This window comes from Acanthochromis polyacanthus, chromosome 23 (assembly GCF_021347895.1).
Source record: "Acanthochromis polyacanthus isolate Apoly-LR-REF ecotype Palm Island chromosome 23, KAUST_Apoly_ChrSc, whole genome shotgun sequence".
NCBI lineage: Eukaryota > Metazoa > Chordata > Actinopteri > Pomacentridae > Acanthochromis > Acanthochromis polyacanthus.
This window is the reverse complement of record NC_067135.1, coordinates 27,208,614-27,232,337: the sequence shown is the minus strand read 5'-3', so window position 1 is coordinate 27,232,337 and position 23,724 is coordinate 27,208,614. Positions and strand designations below refer to the sequence as shown.

General features: G+C 40.1%; 1 protein-coding gene across 1 annotated transcript in view; it reads right to left on the bottom strand.

Moving 5' to 3' along the window:
- The window catches only part of LOC127532503 (NACHT, LRR and PYD domains-containing protein 3-like), a 208,976-nt gene that overhangs the window by 69,496 nt on the left and 115,756 nt on the right, over positions 1-23,724 (bottom strand). The gene's annotated exons all lie outside the window — the stretch shown is intronic.

The following is a 23,724-nucleotide window of genomic DNA, read 5'->3' as shown; positions in this document are numbered from 1 at the left end:
GCTGAAGACACTGACGACAGCGAGGATAGTAATGATGATGAAGACACCCGAGGTCAGTGAGAAGGAACAGAGGAAGACGAAGAGGAAGAAGAACTGCTTCCAACGCGTCTTCTCTTGGATAAAGAAGACGTTCTGCTGCTGCTGTTGCGTTCCGATGTGATGAACTGAGCAGCACTGCAAGTGTCTTTCACTGTCACCCTCCACCCCAACCGGTCGAGCAGATGGCCGCCCTGTCTGAGCCTGGTTCTGCTGGAGGGTTCTTCCTGAAAAAGGGAGTTTTACCTCCCCACTGTCGCCAAGTGCTTGCTCAGACAGGGAATCAAAGGAAACTTTGGATTTGTGGATTTCTTTCGATAGTTTTGGTCTTTACTTTCCTCACTGAAGTGTCTTGAGATGACACATTTGAACTGGAAAATAACATGTATTGAAAATGAATTGAAAGGTTTACCCAAAAAGTGTCTGGATTTGGTCACATGGTTGTTGCTCACAACTGCCCTGAGTCAGTCATGGCTTCTCAGTTGCCGTGCAGAGCAGAGAATCTTTGGCTTTCTTTTTTACAATTTCCATCGTTATTTTTGGTGAATTTTAAATTTGACATTTTAAATAAAGTGACTACAATGAAATCTGACAATTTTAAGCTTTTTCAAGATGTTTTTCTCTATGTAACCACACAAAACTGATGGTATTTATTACAAACAGTTGGAAGGTTGAACCACCAGAAACTGCATTTTTACACTTTCTGGCTCTAAAAAGAGTGTGCATTTGAAGATTTTTTAAAAACAAAACATGCCTTGTAAACAAATGGTGTTACAAGGGTTTAAAGTGACAAGCACATCTCATTGCAATGAGTGATGAAGTTATTTTTCCTGCACTCCGCAACTTACAAGTCTGCCATTAACTATCGATCTTAATCATTGTAATCCTTTACATTTTCATTGTGTAGTTATTTTGCAGAGCTCCGTTGTTTGCTCAGTATGGTCAGGCATTTCCTCATGGGAGCTAAAATGAGGACAGTTATTTGGTTGTCATTGAAAAAAGAATTACCATTGAAAAAATTGTCATTGAAAACACAATTTCCTCCACTATAGTCTTGAAGGTCGGACTTCCCCAAACCAAAGAAAAATAAATTACCAATCTAAAACAACCACATTTTCAAAGCAAAAAACATTACTATTATTGATTTTTTTTTTGTTATCCACTCATTCATTTTGCTGTCAAACTACAGTTCCAGTAGTTTCTCCTCTGTTTTCTTTTTTTCCACCATGTTTGTTTGTTTGCCTGTGTCACTAGAAAGCAGGTGAGGTGAAGATAACCGTGTTAAGAGCTTCACAACAATCTTAATCCTTCTAAATCCAAACATGGACAGATGTTGACCTCAAACCTCTGAAAGTCAGGCCAAAATATCTGTCGTACTTATTCAACCAACCCAACCTGAATCTGGCCGAGACGGCAGTGAAGTTAGTTTTAGCCAGAACACCAGCAGCTGTAATGCTGCTGACATTACAGCTGCATCCACCAACAAGCTCAGCAGGACAGAATAGGATCCATATTGGCTCCAGATTACTGGTATTGGTAAGATTAGGTGCAAAAGTAAATTAAAATGCACATTAACTCAACGTCATATTCTTGTTGCACATCAGCTCTCGATATAACTGATCCAATATAATAAAAACAGTGCATGTTAACTTAAAATCTTTATTACCACCTGACATATTCTGTAATGTGAAAATTAACAAAAGCTTTACTTATAGTAATAGGAGATGAGTACCAGCCTTGTAAATGTCATATATTGATGCATAATACGCAGCATATTTAACATATGTTTTTCAAATATATTTCAACAGCAAAATTTGAGAAAACGTTTTAAAAAGTGACGTTTTATACTTACCAGAGGCGTTTTTTGTTTTTTTGTTTTTGCTCTTTTGAAAGCGTTGTTGCACAGAATGACAGTTGGAAAGATGTTTTTATAAATGAGTTCTGATATAGTGAGCATTTGAACTGAAATGACTTTTGCTGTAAGTAAAATTTAATTCTAGAGCACGTTTCACAGCTACAAAAATCACAAGGTGCTTTACAGTGATAATAAAAACCCAAATCATGTTAATAATAATAAAATGTTTATTACCACCAGACCATGTTCTGTCAAATCATAATTAGAAAAACACTTTCATTTCCAACATGGAAGTAGCAGTTATCATTAGCAAACTTTATAATGTATTTTACTAATATGCAACATTTTTTAACATAATATTGTGTTATTTTAACATTATTATTCACATATTCTAACACAATATGAATTATTAATCAAATCTGTGATGCATTTTTTTCCATGTTGGAAGTGTCACAATAGAAAATGTTACTGGAAACAGCAAAAGTTGAGAAAAGATTTTTAAAAGTTGCCATTTTCACACATTCTCAAGGTGGTTTTTGATCTTTCTGAAGAAGAGCTGATGCGTAGCATCAGAGACGGATACAGCTTTTTTTGAATAAGTTCTGATACAGCGAACATTTCAACTAAAGTTTCCACTTCTTTTGTTGTCTTCATCTCTGGACAGCGTCAAACATCTCCAATACCACAGGCCTGTTTCACGAAGCAAGTTCAAGAAACTCTGAGTTTCTTCCGCAACTCTGAGTTGATCTACTCAGAGATAGAAAACTCTGAGTTTTTCGCTTTCACAACGGCTGGTTTGAGTTGGTTTAATCAACTCGGAGTAATTTGACCCGGAGTCAAGCGCGTGCACCGCAACTCTGAAAGACAGCATCAATGGAACCCCGATTCAACGAGTCACCATGGAAACGGGGAAGCGAAAGGCTGCGTTTTTCAACTGGAAGTTTTTAACGCGCTCATATGGCGAGTTTGAACACGTTTTTAGAAAGAACTGCAACACTGCTGCAGGTGCAAAAGAGAGGGAGACGGCGTGGAGAGCATTGCTGCCCGGATCAGTGCGTAAGTTTAAATGTAGTCCTTTGTAATCGTAATAATATTACAGGGAATAACTGTCTGAAACGGTTAGAATATGAAGTTATTTCATTTAGGTGAAATCTCACCGGGGAGAAGCAAACGGGGCAGCAGCTTAAGATGAAATATAAAAACACTGTTCAAACAGGTAAGACCTCGGCATTATCTCATGGAGGTACTTCATGTTGATCAAGTTTTACATTGTAAAGAAGCCTAAATATTACGTGGCTGTTTGAACTGTGCAGTTGTTTTATCCACATAGCCTAAATGTCTGCATCCATATCATGTCCTGTTAAATAATTAAGCCTATTTAAACTAACATAGACTTCTGCTCAGCCAACAGAAAGAAAGTAGATGCCTGTAAAACGTGGTATAAAAGGTCATGGAATGAAAGTCGATATATATATAATCAAACTTGATATATATATAATCAAACTTTATATATATATAATGAAAGTCGATATATATGTAATCAAACTTGATATATATATAATGAAAGTTGATATATATATAATGAAAGTCGATATATATAATGAAACTTGATATGTATATAATGAAAGTCGATATATATATATATATAATGAAAGTTGAGATATATATATGGAATGAAAGTCGGAATATAGAATGTTCAGATTTTCATTCCATCTATTCAAAGTTTCATTCCATATATTCAGACTTTTTCCTACTGAGCCCTGGAAGGACATGGCAAACAAAAACAGGAACCTTATTGGACATTTGCTCTTCAGATGAGCTCTTCTGTGATTATCTATCTGTCTTCATGGTTGTCACAGGGAACGGCAACTACGTTTGAGAAAACAGGTAATTTTTAGAGATGTTTTGATTCTGAACACTGAACGTGTTAGCATTAGCTTAGCTACTTAGCTTCGACTACATTTGCATCCCTACATAGCTTAAAGGTTAAACACATGCACCATATGTTGATGATAATGATAATATCTATGTTTATCTTTATAGCTGGTCTTAAGGCTAATTACGAGGCAGAGGTCAGCTGCTGCCTGGACACATCCATGATCACGCCACTGGTGGGACACAATTGTACTGGGATTTCAGCTGAAGGCTGCTGTTCTGTCCAAACTGAGACATTTTTATTGTGACATACCCTCCACTGTTGTTAGCTTTTGATTCAATCAAATTTTTTGAGATGAGGAAATCACTATTTCATGTTTCTAGTTAAATACCCTACTTTTATGATATATCCACTACAGCATGCACTTTTATATTTTCCATCAATTTCACCCAAAGTTGAATAACTAATTTGTGAGCAGTGTATGTAGACACATAATAGAAGCACATTTCAATAATATATCTGCTGCAGTAGTGCAGTTTATCTACCTAGATTGGTGTAACAGTAAAAAAAAAACATATGCTACTGATGTTTCTGACTAAAATCTGCTTGAAAAGCACAACTGCTTATCTGTCAAAATGTGGTGTAACAAAAGTGTGCACTGAACACTGAATAAAGTCTCTGTAGATTATAGACAAAATTTGCATCTCTCATCACAAATTTCTGTTTATTCACCCAAAGTGCATGGGGTAAAATATAAAACAGGTGAAGTACTAAAAAAGATTTATTTTTCTAGAAAAGCCAATAGTCAACAATGCAGTTTAATTTCTGGGACAGTTGCTCCAGCACCGACACCCATGTGTCCCATCAGTGCAACCAAGGTTTTCATTCATCTTCTGGATGTTCTGGAGCAATGGCAGAGGTCACGTCTTGGTGTCTTCCGATCTGTTCCAAGAACCGTTCCTCTGACCTCTCCAGATACTGAGAGGATCCACAGCAGCTTCCTGGTTCCCTTTTCCTGCATAAAAGCATCCAAAAAGTACTAGTTGTCAGTAATTATTTTCTATTTTCATAAACACAGTTAACTTAAAGTAAATGTTCTATTTTGTGATTTAGGATGGGTCCAAAAGATAACATACTGATCATGTTGATGTCTGCATAGGTCTAAACAGATCTTACTTGATTTGGTCTGTAGAGAGGAGGACAGCGTGGAGGAGCTGCAGGACGGAACCAGTAAGCTGCGGACTAGTGCTCCTGGTAACTGGACCTTCATCATCCAAAGGCCGACAACTAAATAAAATGAACAAGACATGCTGTTGATAGCATCTGTAATACAAATGATTTATCCATTAACTGATTTATTGCTTTGTCCATACAATTAGAAAGTGTTACAAATAATACTGTAATAATTTCCAACAGTGATAAATGCCTTGTTTTATTTTACAACAAAAAACACCAAAAGCATCTGTGTATAAGAAATCAGTGCATTGGATTTCCACATCTGCAAAGCTAGAAAATCACACATCAGAATTTTACCTTGAAATTATGAAAATAGCTGCAGATTACCAGTACTCTTTACTTCATTGTGTTAACTTGATCATTTGAATCAGTTTTTTAGACTTGTATTACTGATAGGAAACATAATCAACACATAAATTAAAATGTGTTCGCAAAGAGTTCACTGGTTCTTCAAGGGAAATTTCAATGATAACCATATAGTTCAGTAATATGATGAATGGGTCATTGTGTAACAGCGTGGGAGGTTCTGAATACAGGTCTTGGACTGAAATATTGCTGCTGCTTTCCTCCGGTTTTATAAGGAGTTGTTTCATAGCTTGTTAGCTTACCAGCGGCTAACTGGCTGGCAAACAGTAGTTCAACGCCAACCTCTAATCAGTGATCCGGTGTCCGGACCGCGTTAGGCTGGCGGAACGTTCATAATACTGATGTGCGGACTGTTGTAGGCTAGCGTATTCATAGTAGGATAACAGCAATGATGTTGGAGGAAATAAAACTACCATTTATCAGGAGTCGCTGCGTCTGCATGGCAGACTCTTAGCGCATCGCACTGCTTGAATGTCTGTGTATTCAGGCCGATTTCAAATAAAACTCAATAAAATTCTCGTCCGGGTGAGTGTCCTTCATTGTCGCTTCGCCATACGGACATGTCCCTTCCGGGGCTCGGTAGGAAAAAAGATTTGATATATATATATAATGAAGTTTGAATATATATATAATGAAAGTCGATATATATATAATGAAACTTGATATATATATATATATATATATATATATATATATATATATCAACTTTCATTATATATATATCAACTTTCATTATATATATATCAAGTTTCATTATATATATATCGACTTTCATTATATATATATCAAGTTTCATTATATATATATCGACTTTCATATATATATATCGACTTTCATTATATATATAATTTCCTAAATGGCATGCCATATATATATATATATATATATATATATATATAATATATATATGTACATATGATTATTTAGTTCTCTTTTGTGTCTTTTTTTTGTCTTTTGGCCCCTTCACACCACAACAGACCTTGTAACTGTAAGTAGGCAATACTCCAAAGATTTATCCAAATGGTAGTTTAAGTGTACCGAAACATGTCACTGATCTAGGATGAAGAGGATGAAACTGTGTCTACTGCCTTTACAGAGGGGGATCCAGAAAGGCATACAGAGGTATGTTACTGATAGTTCTCTTCCCATTCACATTTTGGGTGGAATATAGAGTGTGACATTTAGCCTACACTGAAGTATTGCACATTCTCATCCTTTTAACAGAGCATGGCTGGACAGCAGCAGGATGATTCCTCAGTTTCCACTGCACAGACTGACACAGTGAGATGGATGTTCAGGAAACACCAGAGCTTCATCCCATGGAATTCATGTGCAACTGTATAATTTCATGTCCTCTATGTATTCCCAGTTATCAGTAAAAGGGATTTACAAACTGCATTTGCTGAGAAGAATCCAAAAACAGATTAGGAGGGCAGATCTGGAAATTGAAATACTGGAGCACAAGTTAGAGGTGGGTGATGGTCACAGGTGAATTATGTTGTAGCAAGACTGCAAAGGCTCTGGAATTCCTGAGCTGATCAAAACTCAGATAAGCTCTCCCTCTCTCCAGCACTGACCAACACCCATCTCTATAGGAGGATTGAGACATTTGTATTTCTGTAGGTTTTCATTCACAGAAGGATGGAGCTCATGTGAACATTTAAACCCCTGGAATAACTTCTTCTTTTTAAAAGACAATGACTTTCAATTATATGCTATGGATGTTTGTTTAATGAACTTTCATGCTAACATCCCTTTTCAGCTTTAGGAGACCCTCAGCCGGAGACGTCTCTGCATTCCACAGATCAGATAACAAGTCGTAAAACTTTATGGCTGAAGGCTGGAGTCACCCTCTCACTCTCTTTGACTGAAACAAAGAGACTGGAACTGAACTTAAACAAAAACACTTGCCAAATTAATATTTCTATATGCATTTGGTTTTTCCAGATTTACCACAGTTACTCACAGTGTTTCATCTATGTCATATTTGAAGATCATATTTGCATGTCTGATAGAAGTCGATTTATTAATTTGTGATGTTAATCATTTCTTCCCCAGGATACTATGATTTTGGAATGAATTCCAGTATTGAACCTCTGAATTTCCTCTCCATTTAGCTTGAATGATGACCATTGTATTTACCTGTTACCAAATCTCTGACTTGTTGTTATATTCTCACTGTGATACATATTTTTAATGTCATAAACATAAACATACAGTTATGAATGAAATGATTCACATCATATGAACATATGTATTAATCTACACATTTCACTTCCACACAACTGAATATGGTGGGATAGACAGATCGTGTTTTGCGCGTTTAATATCATATTTTAATCCATTCTGGACTCCTCTTTCTTCTCTACTTTGTGAGAACAAAGAGATTCCAAATTCCACCAGACTCGCGCCTAAAAGTTCTCTCTCTCCGCCCAGGTCCTCCCCTTAGCTGGACCCACAGATAAAGTCAGCCGTAGCCCACATTTTACTCTCTTACTCTCTTACCGACCCTCTCTCTTACCACCTCTTATCCCTTTCTTCACTACCTGAGGAATCCATAACAGAGATTCCCATTATTTTCTTACCTAAAGCGCGTTTTTCCTATCTTTGAAATTCCCTCACCATCTAACTTTGTTAACTATTTATCTTTTAACATTTTTGTAACTTAAGGAGACATTTTGCTCGTTATTCGTTTTAATCTGAAGAACCGATTCAGAACCAGCATTTATTTTTCTTAATTTTGACAATTTTTCATCAACACCCGTTTTTCTTGGCTAAAGCCTGAGAACCATCATTTTTAAGCCAAGCAACACTCAGCTGAGACCTGTCGAACCAGGTCCATGTGCACATAACCGATCAACCCGCGGCAGGACATCAAGGCGTGGCCACAACAACGACGACGCACCGTTCCGAACCTGCAGGTCCAGACCGTGTGCATAATCTGAAGGCCTCGCAAGTCCCAGCCCCATGACGGTTCACTTCAATAACTCCAGCTGAGTTTGCTCTGATTCCATTCTATGGGTGATGTACTAACCGCTTGGTCATTTAATTCATTTAATCAATTTATTCTTTTACAAATCATTAGAATTCTTAATCCAAATTACCGATTACCTCGTTAGGTTAGCTCTGGCTAATCCTCACCATATTTCCTTCTCTCTCACACCTACTTCCACATCTCTCACACATGCACACACCACACACACTCCCACATTCCCCACATTCCACACATTCACGCACGCACACACGTAGTCCTGCACGCACACACACACACCATATCTACATTGTACATAGTTCACTTGTAATTATTTTCATAGAATAGTTAATAAATACCTCATTTTAGACCAAATTACAGTCTTGTGTTTCTTTGTGTAGAATGTGGTCAATTTAAACGAGGATTCAAGACTTTTTGATATGAGATTGATCAAAAATTTTTATGAATATTAATTTTTTATTAATATTAATTTTTTCCCTAGAGATCTAGGGTGGTGCCCCAATTATTGATAACGAGAGCAATAAATCATAACGTAGTACCGCTACATATATTGGTTCCCCGTCCGAGGCCGATTAAAAACCTTTTTTTGCACAAAGAAACACTATTATTCAATCATCGGGAGCTGAAGCCTCCCTCTGCCATTCATTCACATACACTGATTCTTTATCTGCTGTGTGAGCATATGTCTTCCTTTAATCAAATTGTGTAAGTAATTTACTGCTTGAAACGCTGTTTTGTTTTTATATCACGTCGGATTGATAACATTAGTGGACGCACTTGTGTTTTATTAATCTGTTTTTTTTTGTTTTTGTTTTTTAAAGCTTTATTGAACTTACAAAATCCAAGATCTAAAAGTACATTTCACATTGCCATCATTTTTGTAGTTTTATTAATCTGTTTTGCCGTGAGCGCTGTTGATCCGTGACGTCAGCTGAAGCTGCAGTCAGTCCCTGTGTTGCTAACTAAACTAGCCTGAGCTCTTTGAGTTGTTTGAAAAGTTTTGATCCATCTTGATACCGTTTATTTGTCGACTAAAACAATTAAAAATAAGGCCTGGAATTCATGAACAGTGCTATGCCTTACCGATGAAACGTCCGGAACGCATAGTTTGTTCAAAAGCCTCCCAGTTAGCGTTCGGAGTAGCTAACCGAACTTGCTAACTCTGCTTCGGCAGCTTGAGGTAATTTAGCATTTGGTGTCTCGTGCCCAACACACAATCATTGCTTGGTTAAATATAACCTTCGTTTGCTGTTTGCTAAGATCCACAGCGACCTAATTTTATTAGATAAGGCACAATTAGCCGCCGAGCTAACTAGCATTAGCAGCGAGCTAACTAGCATTAGCCCGGTCTTCAACCACCAAATTAAGAACAAGCCCAGTGGCACCATCTTGTGGCTGTTTCGAAGTGTTACACTTAAAGCAGAAAAACTGCAATTTCTAATACATGTAAGCCATTGAAACGCATTTTAATCGAAAAGCATGACTTATTTTTGAATGTACAACTGAACTATTGTAGTTAAGAGCTATTATTAAACATTTCATGCACTTATTCAATTGATTTTAACCCACTATTGAATTTTAATTCCCTTTTTGATTTTCAGTTCAGATTCTGAACCAAGTTAAGTGAGTTGTTTTTGCATCAACTAATCAGTTGAGCACATTTTAGGTAAACATTTAATGGGCATAATCAAGCTTGCAATTTAATGTTTATTTTGAAACCTTTTCATAGTTAAATGGTTTTCCACAACTGAATGCCTTTAACTAACCAATGGTGAATTAGTTCTCCTTTACCTATGGTAATTGAGCTTCTAAACTTGAACACTGAAACAATTAATCTTACAAAAACAAATGTAAATAAATCCAGGCTGTTGACCAAATTATTTAAACTCTTCTTTTTGAGAACATCTAACTGCATTTGAATAATTTCACTTGTTATGGTTGTTCCGATTCCAAAAACAGAACTTTTCCAGCCCAACTTGTGCTAAAATTGTTTCGTTGTAGATTTGTTTGTAACATTTGTCCGTTTGCTCTCATTAAAAGACATGGCCCCAGATGCGTCTGACCTCAGTGACCCCCTGATGAGCTTAGATGACGCTTTAAGTAGCTTGACTGAAGACATGTTACCTGGATATGTAGGAAAAATCCAAAATGTTGGTCCTTCTACCCTTGAAACCAAAATGACAGAGCTCCTGACGGAAGCGATCTCAAAAACACACAAACAAAAAATTTTTTTGTCAAAAATCTTAGGGAAAATGGCTGCTGTGATGTCAGCACAACTTCAAAACACTTTTCAACTCTTAGAGAGGACAACAAAAACTACTAAAACCCAGATAGAGCAAGAACACCAAGCTGGGGTAGAAGCCCAGACACGTGTAGCTGAATCGGAAGCCCAGATCACTGAACTTCAAAGCAAAAATGCTGAATCAAACCAAGAAATACATCAATTAAAGACAGAAAATGACCGATTGCAAGAAGCAATTTCTAACCAACAAATCCAGCTTCAAACTGTAGAGACAGAGCTGGAACAGTCCAAGAAGGACTATACAGAAACCAAACACCTTCTAAAGAAAGCTGTGTTTGAAAACAATGACTTAAAATCTCAAATCAAAGACAACAGCAGCTATGTGGCAAACCTCGAACGACAGTTGCATGACGCTGAAGTCAGAGCTGCAGAACCACTAGAAATTCAAAAGATCGAACCAAAAGAGCTAGCTGAACTTGAAGCTGAGCTCACAGAACCGGGGAGATACACCCCACCTCCTCCAGCAGCTCATAGAAAACCGTTTTTATCTCCTTCTATTTTGCCTACACAGGAGCCGGCCAACCGTCTCCAGGATGTCAGTGCACACCTGGACGGAGCTGTAACACGCCCTCTTCCTCAGTCTTCCTTGGACTCAGGAAACCCATTACCCCAGGGTTCCACAGTCCGTGATTTAGACAGCATAGCTCGACACATAAAGCGTTTTGAACCGAATTTTAATGACTCCAACTATGACATCCTAACCTACGTGTCTGACATCAACTTCTTTTTGAAGAGGCGTCCACTCGCCTCAGTAGATGACAAGATTTGTCTGGTAAAGATGACATCCAGTCGTGATGTCAGCAGCTTTATCGACCGCCAACCTCTCAATGTCAGAACTGATTTTGAAAAGCTGTGTCAGGCCCTGAAAGAGGAATACCGCGACCTCATGCCAGACACTGGCCTGATACCTGCCCTTCGTGTCAAACAGGGACGATCAGAGAATCCCCATCAATATTACCACAGGCTACGTCTAGCCTACTTTGGATCCCAAAACAAACCAGGAATGGAGGAAGATTTGCAATTCAAATCTCTCTTTGTCGAACACCTGCATCCTACTACTGGCTACCACCTTGGAGTGTCGGCTTGCCCACGCTCCTTAGACAGCCGACAGCTACGTGAGCTGGCTGCAAAAGGCTTCTTTAAACAGAGACAGAGTCAGTCCAGATCAGCAAAACATAACACTGTTCTGCGTCTTGACAGCCCTCCCTCACTGATGGAGCTTGAAAGAACTTCAGGCCACAATTCACGTGGTCGGATTACTCATCCACCACAAGCTAAGCGGCCTGACTCAACACCGAAACAGTCCTCACCTCAGGAACCTAGGCAGGCCCACAAACCTGTCAAACCACCTTGGACTGGCGGACGCCAGGACCACATGAAACCTGTTCCTAACCAAACTCGACCCCCAGGTCACCCACGAAGGGGACGGTCGAACCGTTGGGACAGACATCACAGTCGTGGTGCCTTCCATGACAACTACTCGCGTAGGAATGATGAGAAAGGCAGACCCAGACGGAACCACGTCAGTGGAACAAGTGAGTCTGACATCCCTCACATTTCCCAAGAAGACGTAAAGAACCTTAAACAGCTGCTCCAAGAGGTCCGGAAAACACGAGAGAAGTCAGAGCGTGACTCTGTAACGTCTGTGTCTTCCTCCACGGATTCCTTCAGTCCCTCAACCACGGCTGGAGAAGAATTCTACTTGGGACCTCATGAAAATGCAATGCACTCGGACCTACAACAATGCATGACTGAATACTCCAACCATGAATATGACAACCCTGCCAGCCAACCAGATGACACAGAAAATATGTCAAACTGGGAAGCTGATGAACCTGACTTTGACTCAGACCCTGAGACTGACGCGCTAGATTCCCAACAGGGGGGTGATGATCGAGAACCCCTCAGTGCGCTCTCAGAAGTCCAACCAGACTCTGATGATGAAATTTTTGAGAACAATGCATTCACTGGTCCGATGACATTCCTGAGCCACCTCACTGAAAAAGGAGGAACAGGCCGACAATTTCTCCTACCGATAAACATTGAAGGTGTCCTGGATCAGGACGCACTTCTGGACACTGGAGCCGACATCACAATAATGTCACTCCCTCTTTTCCAGGAACTGCAGCACAGACTGCACAGGACAGGTAGAAAGTCTGATTGTCAGTTCTGTGACTTAAACATCCAGCCATATGCACAGACAACTGTCACGTTGTCCACTAGGGCTGAATTGACGCTCACGATAGGACACATGACCCTGATCCATCCAGTGTATGTGTCATCTCTGGACAACACTCCTTTCCTTATGGGGAAAGACCTTCTCAACCGCTTTGAACCCATAATTGACTTTAAATGCTCTGTAATCTATGCACAGGTCTGCCAGCCTCTGCCAATCGCAGCTCCTGATGACACTGTGACACAGAGTTACAGACAAGAGCACACAGACGACACCTTACAAGCTCCACAGAGCCCATATGATGTCTTCCTCTGCACAGTGGCTGAATCCACTCCTGCAACCCACCTCTGTCCACAGTCTGAATATGTCACTGAAACTGCAGGTATCAAGTGCACCAGCAGGGCAGCACTGCATGACCTCCTGCCTCCACTAGACCCTGGTCTTCCTTTCTCCATCCAGAACATTCCTGTGGACACTCCTTGGACAGGTGCCTCCACATGTCAGCCCAGCCCAGAATTTTGTGCCCACCCACCAACCCTGACAGCCAGTGAGCTCACTCACCCTCCCTCTGCTGCCCCACAGGCCGCTCACTCTCCTGTGTTGGTCTCCCTGGCAGCTGACTCTGACCTTATGACCCTGCCTTCACCTGACTGTGACGCACAGGGCCAGGTTCCAGATCTTGTGAGTGCTAATACCTGCACTCTGCGCTCTCTACACTTCTCCTCGGCTTCTCACTTTTGGCTCCTCTCTACTGTCCTCGCCACGTTTCTGGTGTTCATCGGCCTACTTTTTCATGCTTTTGGCCCTCTCACTTCACCTTCGTTCGTGGTGACCCAAAACCACAGGGGGGTGACGTTGACACACGGCCATGAATCACCATGGGCAAATCCCAGCCTGAACACCGTTCACCAGACCTCAGGTCAGATAGGAAAAGCCAACCACAGAAAGTTTAAAACCAGACTACTCCTACTTCTGATAGCCATCACAGGAACTCCACATGAAACAACCAAAGTTCCACTCCTTAAAATAATGACAGGTAGACAAAGGATTCTACTACTGCACCTGCTCTTCCAGCCAGAGGAAGCCTGTGTTGATACAGCTCACACAGCTTCCCACTATATGACTGACGTAAGTGACCAAAACCTCACGCAAAATAACCACCAAGTGGGGGACAAAACATGGTCCTACCTCTCTGCCCAACCACCTGAGAACACTAAACTAAGTGGGGGTGAGCTCAACCGAAAACGCCGCCCTCACTGGTCTGACCACGACATGATTAAGGACAAAACCTGTCCTGTCATCTATCAAAACAAAATCGATAGGGACAAAAACCCGTCCACTTTAAATGAATACATAAAAATCGCACCGAAACTTCATAAAGACTGCATGGGAAGCAATAAATCAGTCAGATCTCATACCAGAACTAAATAGATAATTAGGAAAAACTAAACGTCCTAGAGAAAAACAACAGGTGTAGAATAGAACAAAATTAAATAACTTAATTTTACAAGCCAATTGTAGAATTAACAGAGAAAAATAAATAACTTAATTTTACAAATCCCATTGTAAAATTAACAGGCAAAGAAATAAATTACTAAGTTAACAAATTCAACTGTAGAATTAGCAGACAAAAGGAAATAAATAACTTTACAATCATAAGCCTAACTTTAACAACTAAACAACCATACAATCAAATTGTCAGGAAATTACCAAATCAAATAATATAATCACAACAAACCAAGACAGTTTACTAAAACTAACATAAACAGAGCTGTTGTCCTTCCTTTCAGACTCAGTGAAAAATCACTTGAGGTCCTCTCAACCACAGGTGTCTTGTCTTCAGTCAAGTTCACCCTTTAATATCTTTATTTACACCCTCGTTAAACTCCATAGGCACAAGTGGGGGTTAAACCCATCGTATCAGGTGCACAACTGACTGCAGCCTCTGTTTTGATTCTCGTTAACATAAGATTCGCGTCTCTTATCACTGCCAGTATCGTGAATTCATAACTCTGTTTTCCAGGTTGTCTGCTCACCCGGTAGATAAATATACTTCTGTCTGACACGTTTCAAGACACCAGCTTTAGGTAAATCATACATCTACCTTCTCACTCTAACAGAACACCTTGGATTCATTACTACTGACAATTACACCTCTCATACGGTTAAATGACAATTTAACCATGATCTAACACTTCTGTAAGGATTTACATTTTCAGAAGTGACATATATAGCTTTAGGTTTGTTTTAATTTACCTTATTTTGTTTTATTTTTATTCTCTAAGCCCATAGGCCTTATCTGCTCTTTATTAGAATCTTGATTCTTTTACTTTACCTTACTAGTCAGTAATAAAGCTGTTTCAGGAGCTAACCCACTAACCCTTAGGTTTCCTGTTCCTGATACTAATAAACATCAGCCCTGAATCAGAGCAGCATCTGAGTTTGATCCTGACACCACGGATGACCTTGATGTTGGACCGAAGTTCGTCTGATACAACGAACATCGCTCCAAAGTGGGGGAATATGTAGCAAGACTGCAAAGGCTCTGGAATTCCTGAGCTGATCAAAACTCAGATAAGCTCTCCCTCTCTCCAGCACTGACCAACACCCATCTCTATAGGAGGATTGAGACATTTGTATTTCTGTAGGTTTTCATTCACAGAAGGATGGAGCTCATGTGAACATTTAAACCCCTGGAATAACTTCTTCTTTTTAAAAGACAATGACTTTCAATTATATGCTATGGATGTTTGTTTAATGAACTTTCATGCTAACATCCCTTTTCAGCTTTAGGAGACCCTCAGCCGGAGACGTCTCTGCATTCCACAGATCAGATAACAAGTCGTAAAACTTTATGGCTGAAGGCTGGAGTCACCCTCTCACTCTCTTTGACTGAAACAAAGAGACTGGAACTGAACTTAAACAAAAACACTTGCCAAATTAATATTTCTATATGCATTTGGTTTTTCCAGATTTACCACAGTTACTCACAGTGTTTCATCTATGTCATATTTGAAGATCATATTTGCATGTCTGATAGAAGTCGATTTATTAATTTGTGATGTTAATCATTTCTTCCCCAGGATACTATGATTTTGGAATGAATTCCAGTATGAACCTCTGAATTTCCTCTCCATTTAGCTTGAATGATGACCATTGTATTTACCTGTTACCAAATCTCTGACTTGTTGTTATATTCTCACTGTGATACATATTTTTAATGTCATAAACATAAACATACAGTTATGAATGAAATGATTCACATCATATGAACATATGTATTAATCTACACATTTCACTTCCACACAACTGAATATGGTGGGATAGACAGATCGTGTTTTGCGCGTTTAATATCATATTTTAATCCATTCTGGACTCCTCTTTCTTCTCTACTTTGTGAGAACAAAGAGATTCCAAATTCCACCAGACTCGCGCCTAAAAGTTCTCTCTCTCCGCCCAGGTCCTCCCCTTAGCTGGACCCACAGATAAAGTCAGCCGTAGCCCACATTTTACTCTCTTACTCTCTTACCGACCCTCTCTCTTACCGCCTCTTATCCCTTTCTTCACTACCTGAGGAATCCATAACAGAGATTCCCATTATTTTCTTACCTAAAGCGCGTTTTTCCTATCTTTGAAATTCCCTCACCATCTAACTTTGTTAACTATTTATCTTTTAACATTTTTGTAACTTAAGGAGACATTTTGCTCGTTATTCGTTTTAATCTGAAGAACCGATTCAGAACCAGCATTTATTTTTCTTAATTTTGACAATTTTTCATCAACACCCGTTTTTCTTGGCTAAAGCCTGAGAACCATCATTTTTAAGCCAAGCAACACTCAGCTGAGACCTGTCGAACCAGGTCCATGTGCACATAACCGATCAACCCGCGGCAGGACATCAAGGCGTGGCCACAACAACGACGACGCACCGTTCCGAACCTGCAGGTCCAGACCGTGTGCATAATCTGAAGGCCTCGCAAGTCCCAGCCCCATGACGGTTCACTTCAATAACTCCAGCTGAGTTTGCTCTGATTCCATTCTATGGGTGATGTACTAACCGCTTGGTCATTTAATTCATTTAATCAATTTATTCTTTTACAAATCATTAGAATTCTTAATCCAAATTACCGATTACCTCGTTAGGTTAGCTCTGGCTAATCCTCACCATATTTCCTTCTCTCTCACACCTACTTCCACATCTCTCACACATGCACACACCACACACACACTCCCACATTCCACACATTCACGCACGCACACACGTAGTCCTGCACGCACACACACACACCATATCTACATTGTACATAGTTCACTTGTAATTATTTTCATAGAATAGTTAATAAATACCTCATTTTAGACCAAATTACAGTCTTGTGTTTCTTTGTGTAGAATGTGGTCAATTTAAACGAGGATTCAAGACTTTTTGATATGAGATTGATCAAAAAATTTTATGAATATTAATTTTTTATTAATATTAATTTTTTCCCTAGAGATCTAGGGTGGTGCCCCAATTATTGATAACGAGAGCAATAAATCATAACGTAGTACCGCTACAATGTTAATTATTGGAACATGAACTGAACTATCTGTTTTATTTGTAGGAAATAAAGAAGACCAAATGAAATGTGTATCATGTCTTTATTTGCTGTGGTGGTGATGATGGTGACTTAAACTCTAAAGTGATTATTGCATACGGTGTCTCTGACTGCTCTGCTGTCCTGGATAGCTGCAGGTGGATGGGCTCATCATCTGGGTCTTCAGTTTGTAGGGCAGGGTGTTGCTCTCCTCTAATAGTGGTAATATTATGAAGAACAACACATGCCACAGTAATATCACAGACCCTCTCAGGGGTCACCCTGAGGTGATGTAGGCTCTGGAAACGGCCTTTCAGCAGGCCTATGGTCATCTTCACCCGGGCCCTGGTCCTGCCGTGAGTCCAGTTGAAGTTTTGTTGGGGGCCTGGTTCAGGGTCAGGGTATGAGGTCATCAGCCTGGGTTGGCATGGTAACTCCTGTCACCCAGCAGAAGGCCATCAAACTCTCCTGTAATGTATAGTGGATACATCAGAGTATATTAAAGGAGGGAGACAAGAGAATTCTATTGTGAAAATCTTTAGGCTGCTGACCAGGCTGCAGTCTGTTGCTCAGGTTAGACTCTCCATAAATCCTGGAGTCATGAACAGACCCAGACCACTTGGCCTCCACATTAGAAATGATGTATGCAGCATCACATATGATCTGGACAGTGCAGAGAATGACAGATGTTGAACTATGATGCAGTCTTTAACATTTAGAAACAGTAGTCAGTCTACCTGTAGCCTACCTGCACATTTATGCTATGAATGGACTTCCTGTTCATGATGAGAGGGAGCTGTGATGGGGATGTGTGTGCATCTATGCAGCCAATCACACTGGGAAATCCTAAAAGAAATTCAAATGACTAATCCCAGTCTGAGGTTGCAGCACAATGTCATTAACAGAATATGATTTAAATGAATTTAACAGATCTCTACATCATTCACCTGCAATCCTGTGGAACTCCTCCTTGATGCTCTGACAAGTTTATGTCCAGGGAATGCTACAATGATGGTAAAAGTCGTTTCAGGATCAGGAACACTTTTCTGAATGTCCTCCATACAGTTGCCTTACTCTGCATCTCCGACGTTATATAAAACTTCCATTTGCAAAGAACCGCAGCGCAACACACAACATCTGCTGGATGTGAGAGCATGACTGCAGCTGGTAATGTAAATGTAAGGACGGATTAGGTTGTTTATGTAGATTAAGGTTCAACTCATAGAGTCTGTTACTGCGGTAACTGACCGAGAGTTGAAATTACCCCTCTTTGTGAGACAGGCTGGAGTTACCCCTCTGTCTCGGGGTTAAGTTACCTCGCTTCGTGAAACGGAAAACTCTGAGTTTCCCTCATTTCGGGGTTAAGAAACTCAGAGTTTTCAGTGAACCTGCTTCGTGAAACAGGCCCCTGATTTGCTGCACCAAAACAAAAACAGAAAAACAAGGGTAAACAGTGACAGTGCAATCTAGTGTCTTTCTTCTTTTGCATGCAGCACATGAGCTGCTTTACAAGCGGCACCCCATACTTTGCAGCCCATCAGGTCATACATGAACAAATGGAGACAGATCTTACATTATATGAGATGCAAAATTTGAAATTTTACTGGCACCATTTACCCCCAACATGTTTTCTGCAAAGGCTCAACTAACTCCAAGTTTGTTCCCTTTGGAAAGCCATATTCCTCATATACAATGACTACACCAGTGTTTCAGCATTTTACATGAACCCAAACCCATCCACTGTGTGCTTTCTTTACATTAAATATGACAGTTAAAAGTTTAAAAAATATCTGCTGCTTTGTTTACATTTAAACCAAGTAGTGCTGAGACTGCTGTCAGAATGTGAGTACCTTGATTTCATTGCATTGAAAAAGCACTACCATTCATCCAAACTGATTCAAACTCCCCACTGCACTTCCTCAGGACCCCTGCAATACCCCTACCAAGTTTGAGCATGATCTGATGTACCGTTGTCAAGATATGCAATGGTTTCTATGCAGAATGAACACCTCTAAAAAATAGTTCCCAATTAGACTTTGTTTACATTTAAACGAAGTATACAAGTGTCAGTGTGCAGACACTTCTGGTCAATGTCTTACGGATTTCAGCAGGACAACAGGACTACACTGAAACTCGCAGGACATCGAGATTAAACTCGACATCAAACTTTTAACAAAGTCCAAAGAAGCCAACATTTTTGAGGTAAGTGACTTCACTGTTCTGTTTGATGAAGCAAACACCAGAGGAAACATTCAGAAGGCAGTTTTAAAATCTATTTTTCTACAACTCTGTCCAATTTGTAATGAAATCCGTGAGTCAGAACAGGATGTAACACTCAGTTTTGTACTTGTCTTGTCATTTTGAACATCTTATTATTAAAAAGTAAGATCTTAGCAGTGTGGAAGGGAAGTGATGTGTTCAGGTTTGGTCATAACTGGATAACTAAAAACAACCAGTACTCCTGCATTTTTGTGACCAAGCATTTAATGTTAAAAAAATATTCTGTATGCTTTGTTTTGTATTATCCTGGCATGCAAGTACAAAAGTGTCAGAAAATATCATTGGTTGATTTCTGCATTATTGTTTTTTTGGGGTAATGTGTGCTCAAAGATGAGACTTTCAGTGACAGTTTCAATTAGTTTCTAAATTTCAATTCACCTGTTATCAGAGATTATTTCATCGACTCGTCCTGTAGTTGAAACTAGAACTAACCATAAAAAAAATCATGCTTTATCTGTATTAGTTCTTGAGATACTGTCATTTAAACATTACCTCAAATGCCTGTAATGTGTTAAAAATGTGCTGGACGTGGATAAACAGGCTTTTAAAAAAATGATCTCAAACATCTTGATTTGTGAATAAAAATACTGAACACATTTCTAAAAGTTAGCATTTTTAATATATTTGAAATATATTTTATGTGAGAAAAAATCTGTCAAATGAGACATGGTTGAGCAGAAAATGTTCTGACAAATGAGAGATTTCGACAATTTCTAACAACATTACTCAGAATATGTCGCTATAAGTTATTAAGTGCAGATAGATGAGAAAAACAGTGCCAGTTTTAGTCATTTAACATGCCATTTTCAAAATGAAACAATGCTGAGAATTTTGAAATTGTTTATAAAGGCATTCTCGAATTCATGCCAAACACAAAGACTCTGAGTGGAGACAGCATTTCAATTTATTTTATTGAGTTATTTATTCGTTTGTTGAATAATTTAGTGAAACCAGCTTAACACCAAACTCAGAGACATCCACATTTAAGCAAAATCGAGATAACCAAACTTTTGTGAAGTAACTCCACTCTTCTGTTTAATGAAGTAAACACTTTGGAGTTTCTGAGGAAACATCCATGTAATTTTGCTGCAGTACTGTCCAATATGCCTTATAACACAATTCAGAGCAGGGTGTAACACTCAGTGCTGTTGTTTTATGATAACTGGTTCAATATTTAGCAAATATGATTGAAAACTGAGATCACAACAGTGTGGTAGATTACCAATGGTTTAACAAGACATCCATAATATATGGTTCTCTTTTGTGTCTGTTTCACTTTCAGTCTTCTGGGACAAGATAAAGATGTACTTTCAAAGTTCATCCTCATCTTCATCCTCATCCTCATCCTCGCCCTGCGACAGACTGGCGACCTGTCCAAGGTGTCCCCCGCCTTCGCCCGAGTCAGCTGGGATAGGCTCCAGCACCCACCGCGACCCTAGTGAGAATGAAGCGGTGTATAGAGGATGCATGGATGGATCCTCATCCTCATCCTCATCCTCATCCTCATCTTCCTCCGAGGGGAGTACCACATGGCAGCGTTTGGAATTCACAACAGGCTACACGGTGGTGAAAGAACTGAGAGCTGGAGGCTTTGGAAGAGTGTTGGAATGTGTGAAAAACAACACTGAAGAGCACGTGGCTATAAAGGTGCCCATACGGCACAATCTAGACCATGAGGTAGGAGACTGATTTCAGCTGAACAGTGACATAAAAAAGACATTGTTTTAAAAAGAGGTAGTACCACTACAAGATTCTGAGTAGTGGTACTGGTCATGTTATGTACTTTTTAGTTGTTGAGAAGAACTGATTGGATGATGTGACTCAGCAAACATATTGTGTCTCCACAGGCGGAAATCCTGAAAAAGCTCATGAGCCACAACTCGAAGGAGTCCAACATCATTGAGTACAAAGGAGACTTCTTCATAGACAATAAGCGGCTCCTGGTGCTTGAAAAGTTGGACATCGACCTGTGGGACTATGTGGAGAGTTTACCACAGCCAATGCGACTGGAAGACGTCCGCACAGTTATTCAGCAGGTGTGACCTTCTATTGTCTCCTTATATTTCTCTCCTTCAGTGGTGCTAAAATTAACATCGGTGGTTCAGGAACCTTTACAACTTCTACTTTTATTGTCATGTGACAGATTTCTTGAACAAACTCCTGATAAATGTTGTTACTTGCAGGTGGCTGTAGCTTTGAATGCAGCAAAGAGTGCTGGCATAATCCACGGTGATGTGAAGGAGGATAACATCATGATGGTGGATCACGTGAAGCAGCCCTTCAGAGTCAAGCTCATTGACTTTGGTATGGCCAAGTACAGGTCGGAAGCCAAAGCAGGAGAGCTATTCCAAGTACTTGAATATAGGTATGAAATACTGATACTTTTTAAACATTGAGAAATCTTTCATTCAGCGCTGTCTCCTTACTGTCTACTGTGTCACATCTTCATCTGATGTTTTTTCCACATTCAGAGCTCCAGAAATCACCCTGGGCCTGCCGTATTCAGAGGCCATCGACGTTTGGTCCTTAGGCTGCGTGATGGCCGGGATGATGACTGAAGATAGTCTCTTCGGATCAGAATCGGACTCAGACTCGGAATACTGGAAAGTGAGTAAATTACTGCAGCTGAAACACATTAGAAGCCGTCACAGGATTAGCTTCAGGTCTAACATGGTGTTACGTTTCGTCTGCAGCTCCGACGCATGATCCGTCTGCTGGGTCCGCCACCGCAACATCTCATCGATGCTGGCCGGAGATCACGATTTTTTTTTCAGAAAACGTCTAATGGTTTGTGGCGGCTGAAGGTACAATGCTCCTACTGTGATTTTACCTCTGACCTTTACTCACTCAATAAGATAAAGACTTTAGTAAGCATCATTGTTTTCTTCTTTCAGACACCTGTTGAGTATTTTGTGGCCCATGTCATCTACTCCGACCCCACAGTTTACGAGTTTGGCTCTCTGGATGAAATGAAAACGGTAGGTAGTTTAGGAAGCAGCGGCTAGTTGCTGAAAAGTCCCGTTCATTTATGGTATTCACATTTCACGGTGGAAGGTGATTTGACCACTGTTGGACTTTCAAAATGTTTGCTGCACCAGGTGTCCTCTGAGACGGACAACCCAGCAGAGGCCGATGAGAGGAGGGAGTGCATCGAGCTGTTGAAGGCGATGCTTCGGTGGGATGAGGATGACAGAATCACCCCCAGTGGTATCCTCAACCATCCCTTCATCACCAAAAGCTACCTCAACAGCAGCTCTCCCACCAGCAGTTGGTAAGTGTGTTTCTACTTACTTTGTACACAGGTTGTGAGACATTAGCAGCCCAGCAGGTGACAAAAGACTGATATGAACTTTTGCTGATTTCCATGTTTACATTCTCTGCTTGTCGGATGTAAACCCAACGGTGTATGTTTCCTTTTTAGCGATGAACCGAGACCCTCCACCAGCAAATTCATCATGGTTAAGCCTGCAGATCCTGAAACAGAATTAACCTGACAGGCTTGCCTGATGAGGACAAAGACCTGAAGAGCAGTGAGCATGAAGACAGTGACAATGCTGACACTGCTGAAGACACTGACGACAGCGAGGATAGTAATGATGATGAAGACACCGAGGTCAGTGAGAAGGAACAGAGGAAGACGAAGAAGAAGAAGAACTGCTTCCAACGCGTCTTCTCTTGGATAAAGAAGACGTTCTGCTGCTGCTGTGCGTCCGATGTGATGAACTGAGCAGCACTGTCAAGTGTCTTTCACTGTCACCCTCACCCCAACCGGTCGAGGCAGATGGCCGCCCTGTCTGAGCCTGGTTCTGCTGGAGGGTTCTTCCTGAAAAGGGAGTTTACCTCCCCACTGTCGCCAAGTGCTGCTCAGACAGGAATCCAAAGGAAACTTTGGATTTGTTGGATTTCTTTCTATAGTTTTGTCTTTACTTCCTCACTGAAGTGTCTTGAGATGACACATTTGAACTGGAAAATAAAATGTATTGAAAATGAATTGAAAGGTTTACCAAAAAGTGTCTGGATTTTGGTCACAT